This window comes from Muntiacus reevesi, chromosome 1, assembly GCF_963930625.1.
Source record: "Muntiacus reevesi chromosome 1, mMunRee1.1, whole genome shotgun sequence".
NCBI lineage: Eukaryota > Metazoa > Chordata > Mammalia > Artiodactyla > Cervidae > Muntiacus > Muntiacus reevesi.
Window position 1 is genome coordinate 277,452,210 of NC_089249.1, and position 13,123 is coordinate 277,465,332.

General features: G+C 38.8%; 2 protein-coding genes across 14 annotated transcripts in view; one reads left to right on the forward strand and one right to left on the reverse strand.

Annotated features, from left to right (window-relative positions):
* GIN1 (gypsy retrotransposon integrase 1) overlaps positions 1 to 5,828 on the reverse strand; it is a 30,581-nt gene extending 24,753 nt beyond the window's left edge. For 3 of the 4 annotated variants that reach the window (XM_065920835.1, XM_065920788.1, XM_065920642.1), the window contains exon 1: positions 5,700 to 5,828. The gene's annotated coding sequence lies outside the window, so the exon portion shown is untranslated. Of the gene's footprint in view, positions 1 to 1,322; positions 1,438 to 5,699 lie in introns of all 4 variants that reach the window. The other variant, XM_065920714.1, reaches the window with a different exon arrangement.
* Positions 5,829 to 5,919: 91 nt separating this feature from the next.
* Positions 5,920 to 13,123, forward strand: part of PPIP5K2 (diphosphoinositol pentakisphosphate kinase 2) — a 76,046-nt gene continuing 68,842 nt past the window's right edge. For all 10 annotated transcript variants that reach the window (XM_065920887.1, XM_065921127.1, XM_065921044.1 and 7 more), the window contains exon 1: positions 5,920 to 6,168. The gene's annotated coding sequence lies outside the window, so the exon portion shown is untranslated. The remainder of the gene's footprint in view (positions 6,169 to 13,123) is intronic.

Consider the following 13,123-nt stretch of genomic DNA (forward strand, 5'->3'; position numbering starts at 1 on the left):
TTCCTAAGCACTTCCTAAATAAACAAAATAGGGTAGGAGGTAATTTCACAGAAGAAAAAGGCTTTGCATTTCATTTTCTCCTTGTAAAATTAATTTTTACAGTTCTTTAACACATCATTCTTGATGATGTGTACTTCTAATTTCCAAAAAGTTCAGGAAATAAGAGTCTCTAATTTAGAAAGACCAATTATTATTAACAGGAGAGTTAGTTTATTTCATTATCTCTATTCGGTTTCATTATTCTATTCATTATTTCTATTCTTTCACACAATTATAGCAAAGGATAATAAAATATATTTAATCTTCACGTAGGGAAAGATGAAAAGATTTTTGAAAAATTAAATATACCACATCACACAATGAAAAATTAGATCTCAACTAAAAACACTTTAATACAGCACTGAAAGGAAGCCCATACAATATCTCATTTCCCAGATAAGAAAAAAAGACCTCAAGGGGTTAATTTAGATTGAAATTGGCTGGTAAATTATAATATCAACAATGGAAGTAAATTATTCCTTTCTGAAATACATTAAAAAATTCCTCTACAGGCTTCTGCCTGGTGGAAAAAAAATCACTCCCCACCCTAACAATGAAAAAAGTTGTATAAACTCACTAAGATGTCAGTTCTCCCCAAATTGATTTACAGAATCAATGCAATGCAAACAGAAACCCAACAAGCTCTTTAGTAGAAACTGACAAGCTGATTCTAAAATTGACATAGTAGTCCAGTGGTGCTGGGGGTATGTTAAATTCCTGGTCATGGAACTAAGATCCTGTATGCCTTGTGGCACGGACAAAAATAACAATAAAAAAAAAATCAATATGGAAAACCAGATGACTCACAATAGCTAAAACAAGTTTGGAAAACAAGAATATAGTTGAAAATTTGTATATGACTTTGTTTCAAGACTTACTTTAATGCTATTGTAATCAAGACCATGTGGTACTGGCAAAACGATAGCCATCAATCTATGGAACAGAAAAATATCCAGAAATACAGCTACACAGAAATGGTATTTATTGATTTTTTTACATAGATGCCAAGGTAATTCAACAGAGAAAGAATAATGTTTACAACAAATAATGCTGAAGCAACTAACTAAACATCCACATTAAAAAAGATAAATCTCAACAAACACCTGGCACCATACAAAGAAATTAAAATTATTTACGATGGTTTACAGATCTAAATGTAAAACCTAAAGTTAGAGAATTTCTATAAGACAGTAAAAAAGAAAATTTTTGTAAGCCTAAGTTAGACAATGACTTCCAGATAGCAAACATAAAGAACTCCCCATAAAAGAAAAAATTAAACTTACGTTCTCTTTAAAATACTGTTAAGGAAACAGTAATCACAGCTGGGAGAAAATATTTGCAGTACACATATATAATAAAAAAACTTGGGTCCAGAATCTATAAAGAACTCTCAAAGCCCTATAATTAGAAAGCAAACAATCAGATTTTTAAAGTGGGCAAAAGATGTGAACAGATACCTCATCAAATAAGATACGGTTAGCAAATAACATGTAAAGACGTTCAACACCATCATGCAATGAGAAACGCAAATTAATACCACAAGTTTTTGCTGCTGTTCAGGTGTTAATTCGTGTCTGACTCTTTGTGACCCCATGGACTGCAGTCTGCCAGGCGCCTCAGTCCATGGGGTTTTTCCAGGCAAGAATACTGGAGTGGGTTGCCATTTCCTTCTACAGGGGGTCTTCCCAGACCAGAGATTGAACCCACATCTCCTGCACTGGCAGATGTATTCTTTATCACTGAGCCACCTGAGAAGCTCCCAATCGCAATAAGATACCACTACAAATCAATCAAAATGGAAAAAAAAAATCTGCCAATACTAAGTACTACCAAGTATGCAAAGCACTGCTGGTAAGAATAAAAAATGGTGTAAACATGTTGGAAAACAGCTTTAACTTAAGAGAAATGAAAGTACATGTCACACAAAAATCTGTATGTGAATGTTTCTAGAATGTTTATTCATAACAGCCAAAACCTAAAAACAGTCTAAGTGTTCACCAACAAGTGAATGGATAAACAAATTGTGGTAGATCCACATAGTGGAATACCCCTCAGCAAAAAGCAACTACAAATATATTTAATAGGGACGAATCTCAAAATTACTGTACTAAGCGAAACCCAGACACAAAAGGCTACAAACATACTACATGCTACTCTTTTTATGATATCTAGAAAAGCCAAAATTATAGATGGGAAACAATTTTTTAAAATTAATTTTTAAAAAATAACTACAAAAGCAAATTTTAAAAATAGCTGCAAACATTTATACGGTACTATACTGTGATGATCCTCACAACATCCCAAGGGGTAGGTAGTAATTTTGCATATATTTCAGAGATTAAAAAACAGAGCTTCAGAGAGAGGAGCTTCAGAGAGATTATCTGCTCTCCTCAAGGCAAAAAAGTGAGTCCATCCATTGACATTTAAACCTTGGTCTCTGTTGTTTCAAATTTCATGTTTTTCCAACAGCAACCCCTCTCCCCCACTAATTTAATTATTTCTCATCCTCAGCTTTCATAACATTGATACTTGGTTCAGTCTTCTGTTAGAAAAGCTACAAGGTGACTTTTATAGGGACACAGTGGCTATTCAACTATTTGTGAATGAACAAGAATTACTTGCATTTTCTGACAGATGAGGTAGCACTGAATTTAAAAAGAGCACACCTTTCAAAAGGTGACAGTTACTTCACTTCAGAAAGGACCTATGGAGTACAGCAGGAGAAACGCTGGGCTGGAGGAAGCACAAGCTGGAATCATGATTGCCGGGAGAAACATCAATCACCTCAGATATGCAGATGACACCACCCTTATGGCAGAAAGTGAAGAGGAACTAAAAAGCTTCTTGATCAAAGTGAAGGAGGAGAGTGAAAAAGTTGGCTTCAAGCTCAACATTCAGAAAACATGGCATCTGGTCCTATCACTTCATGGCAAATAGATGGGGAAACAGTGGAAACAGTGGCTGACTTTATTTTTCTGGGCTCCAAAATCACTGCAGATGGTGATTGCAGTCATGAAATTAAAAGACGCTTCTTCCTTGGAAGGAAAGTTATGACCAACCTAGACAGCATATTAAAAAGGACAGACATTACTTTGCCAACAAAGGTCCATCTAGTCAAGGCTATGGTTTTTCCAGTGGTCATGTATGGATGTGAGAGTTGGACTGTGAAGAAAGCTGAGTGCCGAAGAATTGATGCTTTTGAACTATGGTGTTGGAGAAGACTCTTGAGAGTCCCTTGGACTGCAAGGAGATCCAACCAGTCCATCCTAAAGGAGATCAACCCTGAATATTCATTGGTAGGACTGATGTTGAAGCTGAAACTCCAATACTTTGGTCACCTGATGAGAGGGGCTGATTCATTTGAAAAGACCCTGATGCTGGGAAAGATTGAGGGCAGGAGGAGAAGGGGATGACAGAGGATGAGATGGTTGGATGGCATCACCGACTTGATGGACATGGGTTTGGGTGGACTCCAGGAGTTGGTGATGGACAGGGAGGCCTGGCATGTTGCGGTTCATGGGGTCACAAAGAGTCGGACACGACTGAATGACTGAACTGAACTGAATAAGGTAAGGCTTTTAGGAGTCAAAATTTCTAGCCTGCAACAGTTACCCAAATCTCAGTATCCATGTTTGACAAAACAGAAATATTACTTATCCTTTCTTTTTCACAATTATAAAGACCAATGAGATAAAGGATTTGAAATGCTCTTTGCACATGATAAAGCAATGTATAATTATTGTTAAAATGTTCAAGTATTATCATCCATAATACTGTTCTGTCAGTAAAGACAGATGACAAGAAGAAACAGAAATGCATAAGAAAGAAAAATCAGTTCACAAAAAGTATGGCCTTCTAAGTGAAAGTGTTAGTCACTCAGTCCTGTCCAACTCTTTGCAATGCCATGGACTGTAGTCCGCCAGGGTCCTCTGTTCACGGGATTCTCCAGGCAAAATACTGGAGTGGGAGCTATTCCCTTCTTCACCTGGGTCTCCTGCATTGCAGGTAGATTCTTTACTGTCCGAGTCACCAAAGAAGCCCAAGTGGAAGGTTAAAAGTTTCCTGCAAATGTTTGCTATTTACTTATTGGTGAAATTTAAAAGAACTAATAATTTTTCCCTTCTCTAAAGTACATTCACTACTTGGACCCTAGAAACCACCCCAGCAGTTACTTTGAGAAAATGGCTTTAAGCTGTAATACTCAGAACAAACATAAATAAAATGTCTGTCTGCAAATATTATTAAGGAAAGAAATGATTTACAAGGGAGAATTAAGTGGCTTGAGTTATAAAGATGAAGATTACACTACACCTTTTTTTTTGGATATGTTCATATTTTCAAGAATTCTTTGACAAATAATTGCTTGTGTGCTGAAATACCTAGGAGTAAAAAAAGGCAATAAAGTTGTCTGATTACAACTCCTAATTGATGACTCTCAGGGTCAAATCTGATTATTTTTTACACTTCGTCCCTGGTAAAACATTGAATGAAACCAGTGAATACTTCTTTTAAGTGTAAATACTTATTACTAATTCCTTTAATAATTTTATCTTGTGTTTAATAAAGGTAGTTAAGTACCACTTTAAATAAAATTAGGATTTCACTGTGTTTCACCTAGGGCAAAACCCAACAGGACCACCTAACTGAAGCTTCTAAAAGGTTATAATATGCACAAGTTTCAACTTTAAAATTTAAAATCTGTAGTATTTCAATAAGCATTTTACTTGGGATGATTAACTTTACTCCTCCATTACTCTATTTTAATCTCTGAAAAATTGGAAGAGCACAATTTTATGTTACGAAAACGACTGGGAAATCCAATTACACAAGACTCTTCCCTATAATCTGCTTTGCTTCAACGTGCAACTTTCACTTAAAAACGCCTTCATCTCCATATGCAAATGAAGCCACGTGTGAGAAATGAATTTTTAAAAAAACTATTTTTCCATTTTGGTTCAGACATACTAATTTAAAAGAAAACTCACAGAGGTGTAATTTTCTTTCAAAACAAAAGGACAAGATTCTCCTGTAAGCTCGCATTGCTCTCACCGCACAGAGTTTTGATCTGGGTCAAAAATGGAAAATACCCGATGAAAGGACAACCAGGATAAAGTAAGGGGGGCGGGAGGGGAAGAAAATCCTTTCCTGTCGGACAAATGCGACACTCAAACTTCCGAGTTTGCTCCCAGTTTCAGATGCCACTTTGAGCATTTCCAGGGCGTTCTGGTTACCCGTTAACTAACTCTTAGGGGCAAGGTCCAGCTAAATTTAGCGTAAGCAAGAAAATGACCTGTTAAGTAAAACTCAGGGTCCAATCTGGTTATTTTTTTTACTCTTTGTCCCTGGTAAAACATTAAATGAAACCAGTGAATACTCCTGTTAAGTGAAAATACTTATTACTTAATTCCTTCAATAATTTTATCTTGGGTAGTCACCTCCCGCAGCCCGACAACGGAACTCGCCCCTCGCCGCTCGGCGGGCGCCGGCAATGTAACGCCCCAAACAGGGCCCTCCCGCCCAAAGGGCGCCTGCGCAATCTCCACAAAGCCAATTAAACCCTTCTTTAAATTGGCTGTCTCTCCTGGCTTTGAAATTAGTCAGGTCACGCCTCATTTTAAAACGATCAGCAGCTGTGAGAGCACACTAAAACGACCACTCACCGAAGTGGTCCAAAAGGTTACCGTCAAGATTTAAGCTTCCTCTCGCGACTTATGTGGTGCTGCCGGAAGCGGAACTATTCGCGTGGTTGTTCACATGGGGCGTGTTTCTGCCGGGGGTGGGGGGGTGTCTCGGAGCCGCGGTCAGAAAAGGTTAGGCGGGGATCGGCTGGCTCTTGCCGGAAGTCGTTCCGCCCGGGGAGGTTTCTGTGTGAGACCGGGAGCGGGAGGGGAAGAGGCGTGACCGGGCTTCGGGAGGTGCGGTAGTACCTTTGGTACCTCTTTGTGGGCCCTTCAGCAGCTGCTGAGGAGAGAAGACCCACGTTCCCGCTAGCAGCTGGAGTCTTCTTCGACAGGCGCCTCCATCCTGCCCGCCCCCCAACCCCCGCTCCCCCGGGATTAAGGGGGGGAAATGGAGTCCCTGAATGAACTCGGACATCTGCAGTTCGCGTGACGACCGCAGTCGTGGCAGGTGCGGGGGGCTGGGGGGGGCCCCCCCGAGAACTGAGGAGAATGGAGATGGGGGGAACTGAGGAGAATGAAGATGGGGGGCCCGCGAGAACTGAGGAGAATCGAGATGCGGAGCCTAGTCCCCAGCGGTTGGCAGGGCAGCTGTTTGAAAGCTGGCTGCCGCTCCTCCGCGGCGCGTGTGGCCAGAGAGAAAGGCGGCCCGGGTGTGGCGGAGTGGCCGTCACAGCCTGGAAGGGATCCTTCGGCGTCTACATTTCTCCTCCGCGACTTCCTCCTCCTCCACTCCTTCCCTCTTTCTTGTCTGGGCTTTGAAGTAACGGAGGTCTCACCTCAGCTCGAAAGGCACTAGCGAGGCGCTGGCGGTTTCGTTCCCCCAGAGTCGGCAGTCTCGAGTTTGGGGAGGGGAGGTAGAGAGCGGCTGCTTTTCTTTTCCCTCCTCAGCCTTCGCCCGTCTGCCCCTCGCCAGCTCCCTCCGCCCCGCTTGAGGACACCCACAGCCGCGTCCTCCGCGGAGGAGGCTGCGGGGCCCTGTCGCGCCGAACCGGTTGGGAGAGGGTGGCGTCCCCGCGCGCTGCCGAGGGAGAAGGGGTGAGGCTGGGGACCGGCGGGGTCCCCGGACCAGGTTCTCCGCGGCTTCCTGGCGCCTGCGACCTTTGCAGCCCTGTGCAGAACGCCAGCCTCGGCGTCCGCGTGCGGGCACGCTTAGCTCTGGAAATAGGAAGCTCTCCTTGCTGACTTTAGCTCTGCAGTGGGACAGGGTTTTGCTTCTCTGCTGAAAATTCCGCGTGAAAAATAAAGGTTTGGTTTCAAGCAAATTAAGAAATAGCTGCCGTTCACTGAGTTCTTGTGTGTCCCAAGTGCTTTACGTCTTGTCTTCTGTACTTCTCTGAACGATTCCAGGAGGTGAATTAGACTGTTATTCTCATTTGACAGAGGTAGGAACTGAGGCTCATCTCTAAGCCTCACTTCACTTGCTCTAGTAAATTTTTGCTGTTAGTAAACGTTCGAACCTGTATTGAAAAGCCGGCTTTTCAGACTTCACCAATCTGAATATTTTAAACTATTAACATTACCTTTGTCCTGCCAGTATGCGTCATGGCTTCCAGTTTTCTTTACTAAGGTTTTCAGTAGCTGAAAGTATTGCTAAGAAAAATATTTGAGATTTCTGCTTGTGTCTAACGACCTACACAAGCTGTCTTCATGGAGCTTTACTATTCTGAGGCAGAATAAATAATTCAGAAGCCAGGATAATTTACATGGCCTTGTTTAAAGCAAGTGATTAAATGGTTGGGCAGAAGGTGCAGGTTGTATAATCAAAGCTTGCTTTTGCAAGTTTTAAAATCCCGACTTGCAGGGTAGTTGTGAGGGTATTAAATTTAGCAATTGGTGGAATACTTACTCCTCACCCGAATAAATGCTATGTAAAAGTACTGGGAATTTATAGATGACATCTTTATTCTCTAAAAGCATCCATTCAACTACATTTGAGTAGTATTATAGAACCATTAATTTTCTCATGTGGAAATGATATTGTGGTTATGTAAGAGCATGCCCTTGTTTTTAGGAGATGCATACAAAAGTATTTAGAGGTGACATGTATTCATGTCTACAGCTTAGATGGTAGAGCCGTTGTTGAGTTCAGTGGTGGGTATATAGGAGTTTATAGTAAGCTGTTCTTTCAATTTCTCTGAATATTGGAAAATTTTCACAATAGAAAGTTGGGGAGGAAAACCATAACTCTAGTGGAGACATTAAGATAGATCCAGAATGCTGTGGAGCATAAAGGATGGGAGAGGGTACTGATGTGTATTTGAGGGTTGGCAGAGGTGTGACTTTCAGGCTCTTAGTTTAGTGGTTTAACAAGCCTTCCAAGTGATTGCAACGCGATATAGAGTTTGAGAACCAATGCTCTGAGTGTGGATACTTCAGTAGCATGTACTAATTTCAGATTTAGAAATCAGCCTTAAGAGGTATTTGTGTTTTGCACAAATAAACAGATTACGAAATCTGGCTGTACATTGATTTGCTCAAATATAGATTATCTGGTTAAGAAATGCTGCTGCAGAAGATTTGTGGTAGGTCTAGTAACTTCAGCTTTTACAGATATTCCCAGTTAATTCTAATGTAGCCAGTCCTTTATGGGACTATTACTATAGAAAGAATCTTAAAAATGGGAAAGGCTCAACTCTGATATTTGTCTTTAATGTCTTTAAAGTCAAACAGTTGCATGTTTTGGAATTTATGACAGGATGTAGGTTGATTGAAATGCTCTATAATGCGGAAAGGCATATGCTATATTTGGTTTATCAGGGATTCAGGTGAAATAGCAATTCATTTAGAATGTCTTGAATCTCCTGTCGTGCCCATGAGATTTCATTTTGTGCTTCAGTGTACATTCCACTTGGGTAGGGGGAACAAAAAAATAGATTTATTTCATACTTTTAGTTTTATAAGTATTTATTAAGTATGGGTAATGCTGTGATAAAGACTGTGGAGTCCTGATTTTGCCTTTAAGTGTTTATGATGGTCTTTGGACCTGGATTTGATTTGTTTTTACAGCTCTTATTGATTGTGTGATTACAGTTGAATTTCTTGAACTTTCTATGCTTCATGTTCTCATTTATAATGATGGACATTTATGTACTGCAAGCATTTATTAAATGAGGAATATATCTCTAATCCTAGGATTGCTGAGAATAATTGCAAAATCACAAAGTCATAACTGCTTCCCAACTTTCTTTCTTGTTAGAGCATGCATAGAAAATGATAGTGTTTGTGCAGTGTTTCCAGGAGAAACTGTAGAGAGCAGTGTTGGAGGTAACTGGCCAGGGGGTTCTGGGTTCCAAAAATGCTGAGAAAATTTTTTTGGCATATGCTTAAAGTATTGATTCATGGTGAGGCTATGTGTTGGGAGGCTCTGGGTTAACAAATTACTTGCCAGGTAGCAGTGTTGAATAAATGTTCATTCTCTTGAAGCTTATCATGTTTTGAAGGGATATACGTAACCAAAACAATTGCCAAGGTTGCAGATGACCAAAGGTCAAAAGTGAATGATTCAGAGAAAAAATCTTGGAAATTGTTAAGGAAAGGTTTGTGGAGGAATATTTGTTAGCTACTTGATATTTGACGTGCCAAGCATCAAGAAGACAAGACTCTGCTTCATCACTTCTGTTTTTTATCAGATCATCAGATTTCCTATAATAATAGCTTGCTCTCATAAGGAGCAAACACATGTTTTGCTTACTATGTGCTTCCATTGTTCTACACTCCCCCTTCTTTTTTTGGGTTGTACACTGGTTCTCAAACTCAGCTGCACATTAGAATCTGAGGAGCCATAAAAGTACCTGGGCCCTTCTCCCAAATGTTTTGATTAAATTGGTATGGAATATTGCCTGAGCAATGGGATATAAGACTTTTTAAAATATAACTTAATCTGTAAAATGACTTAAAAGATATGAGAGGTTAATTAACTTGCTCAAGGTCACACAGCTACTGGAATTAAGATTCACCATCAAGTCTTTTTGGTTCTAGAATCCACACTTTTAATCACTAGCCTGTTCAGCCTATTTCTGGTATTTGTAAGTATCATTCATATATCAAAAGAGAAACAAAAAAGAAGGCCTTTGCCTACCTTTATAGCAAAGCCCTCCTAAAGAATCGTCAGGATAACTTGCCTCTACTTCTTCCATTCTCTTAAATCCAGTCACATTTAATAAAATTGAAAACTCTCACTGTGGTTTCTCAGTCCTCTGTATGCATCCTATTTACTTTTCCAACTTTATTTCCTGCCATTTTTTCTTTGTTTTCTTGCTCTGCTCCAGCTGCAATGGTCTCCTTACTTTTCCTTGGTCATGGGAAATATGCCACATATTTATCAGTTTTAGGACCTTTATAGTTTGTTTCTTATCTGGAATGCTCTTATCATATAACTCCATGACTGGTTTCCTCATTTAATTCATATTTCTATTCAGATATCACTATATTATTGAGGTCTTCCTAACATACATTTATTTTTTGATTTGTCTGTTGTCTCTCTCCAAATGAGTGAATGAGACTTTCAGACCTAAACTCATAATCAGATGGGGGACATACATTTTTATACTTGAAGCAGTGTTAAAGACTGAAACAGAATTTAAGCGAAGAGAAGGAGACAGATAAATCATTAATTAATACTCTTGGAAGAAATGTACAGGATACACATTTTTCTCCACAAGCACATTTATACTCACACATAATACATGTATAAAGTAGCTTAAAAATTTGGGAAAATATATTGTAAAGGGACTAGTAGTAAATACAACCCAGTAATTCCATAACTAAGAACTACAGTCAGTAGTTGTGCCACTGGGTCATGGTATTATTTATCTCTAAAATTTCATTTTTATGCACTCTAGACTTTTCATGATGGACACTAATTAATTTTGAGGATTAATTTTAAATTCTGGCTGTAGAACAGGATTTTTATTGCTTTCATTAGAGTAGCTAAATTAGAAAAAAGTACAATTTTAAAGTAATGCCATAAAGTGTGTACGTATATACATACTTGCATACATACATGTATATATAAGTGAACATACTTTTATATGTACTGATAAACAGCTCTCTCTGTTGCCTCCTTAGATGACTAGAGACCTTATAGCATATTTCTATTGTCCAGCTTTGTTGGTGCACTTACCACACTAAAACAGAAAATGTTAATTTACTTGGCTGTCTTCCTTCTAGACCTTAAGCTCCTTAAGAAAAAGGTTCATGTTTACTTAGTATTGCCACATCTAATACTGTACCTTCTCTATAATAGGTTAAAAGCTATTTGTTGAATAGATTTACATCCACAAATAATGGGCAATATCCATTCTGTTAGGTTTTCATGTTATGTTAGTAGGGAGCGTAGTTTATAGAGTGCCTGTGGAAACGAACGTTTGAGTGCTTAGTCTATACCAAACATTTACTTACTTTTCACAAAGGTACAGGGTTTTATGATACTCCCTTTTTTTATAGCTGAAGAAACGGACTTAGAGAAACTAGCATAATCTGTTTGTCATTTAATGAAAGATTTAAATAGGTATATCTGACTCTAAAACACATGCCCTTTCTGTTAGTAAATATTAGACTAGTTTTAGATGGATTGGAGAAGTAAAAAAGTAAAAAGAAACCAAAGATGTTTGCCTTTTGATACAAAAGAAAACTGAGATCAACTTACCTCCAAGTTTTACAATTGGAAACTTTATTTTGTTCTTTTTCAGCACATATCTTTTATACATAAAACAGTGCAAGGGAAATAGGAATAAAAAGCACTGATATATAAAGTGAATGATTTTGCTTTTATTCTTTAATCACAAACTTTAAAATTTCATAACAATGTAGTTACAATTTTAAAGGTGGATAAAGGCAAACCTGGCTAGGTAAACTAATTTTAACGTTTCATAGGGTATCACCAATTAAACTGGAATTAGACCTTTAGGAATAGGATTTTTGGCATTATGCTTTGCAATTCTAGCTAGCTTATCATTCAACTCTTAAGAATGTTTAATCCAGTAGTTTCTTTTTTTTTCCCCATTTATTTTTATTAGTTGGAGGCTAATTACTTTACAATATTGTAGTGGTTTTTGCCATACATTGACATGAATCAGCCATGGATTTCCATGTGTTCCCCATCCCGATCCCCCCTCCCGCCTCCCTCCCCATCCCATCCCTCTGGGTCTTCCCAGTGCACCAGCCCCGAGCGCTTGTCTCATGCATCCAACCTGGGCTGGTGATCTGTTTCACCCTTGATAGTATACTTGTTTCAATGCTGTTCTCTCAGAATTTCCCACCCTCGCCTTCTCCCATAGAGTCTAAAAGTCTGTTTTGTACATCTGTTTCTCTTTTTCTGTTTTGTTTGCATATAGGGTTATCGTTACCATCTTTCTAAATTCCATATATGTGCGTTAGTATACTGTATTGGTCTTTATCTTTCTGGCTTACTTCACTCTGTATAATGGGCTCCAGTTTCAGTCATCTTATTAGAACTGATTCAAATGAATTCTTTTTAATGGCTGAGTAATATTCCATGGTGTATATGTACCACAGCTTCCTTATCCCTGATGCCTGCTGATGGGCATCTATCTAGCTTGCTTCTAATCCAGTAGTTTCATCTTGGTAATTTTTAGTTTTAACATAACCAAGGAACCGAGTACATGTAAACAGCTTTACTAAGGAATATTTTGTGGTTATATCACTGTTATGATAGTTCTTAAACTGATGTTCATGGGCATCAGTTTTTGTGGAAAAGTTTGGATGCTCTGTCAATCACATACAGTTCCTTGCAGAATTTAGTGTACATGTGCATTTTTTTTCTGAGAAGATTCATAGATTTTAGTAGATTTGCCAAAGAGGTTTTTTTTAGGCTTTATTTTTTACTTTAAATTTTTATAAATTGAGGTATAGTTGACATATTATGTGAGTTAGGTCTTCCCCTGTGACTCAGTGGTAAAGAATCCACCTGCCAGTGCAGGATACGGAGGTTTAATCCCTGTGTGAGAAGATTCTTTGGAGAAGGAAATGATAAACCACTCCAGTATCCTTCCCTGGGAAATCCCATGGACAGAGGAATCTGGTGGACTACAGTCAATGGGATTGCAGAAGAGTTGGACATGATTTAGTGATTAACCAACAATTATGTAAGTTCAGTGCAGTTCAGTTCAGTCGCTCAGTTATGTCCGACTCTGTGACCCCATGAACTGCAGCACGCCAGGCCTCCCTGTCTATCACCAACTCCCAGAGTCCACCCAAGTATATAATACAGTGATTCACAATTTTTAAAGGTTATGCTTCATTTATAGTTATTACACAGTATTGCAAAAGAGTTTTTGATGCTAAAAGTTTACGAGCTGCTTTTATAATGAAATGTTGTTTTCATTCTAATATTGTTTTGTTGATTTATATGTGAGACCAAAATGCAGAATGGTTATGGTCCC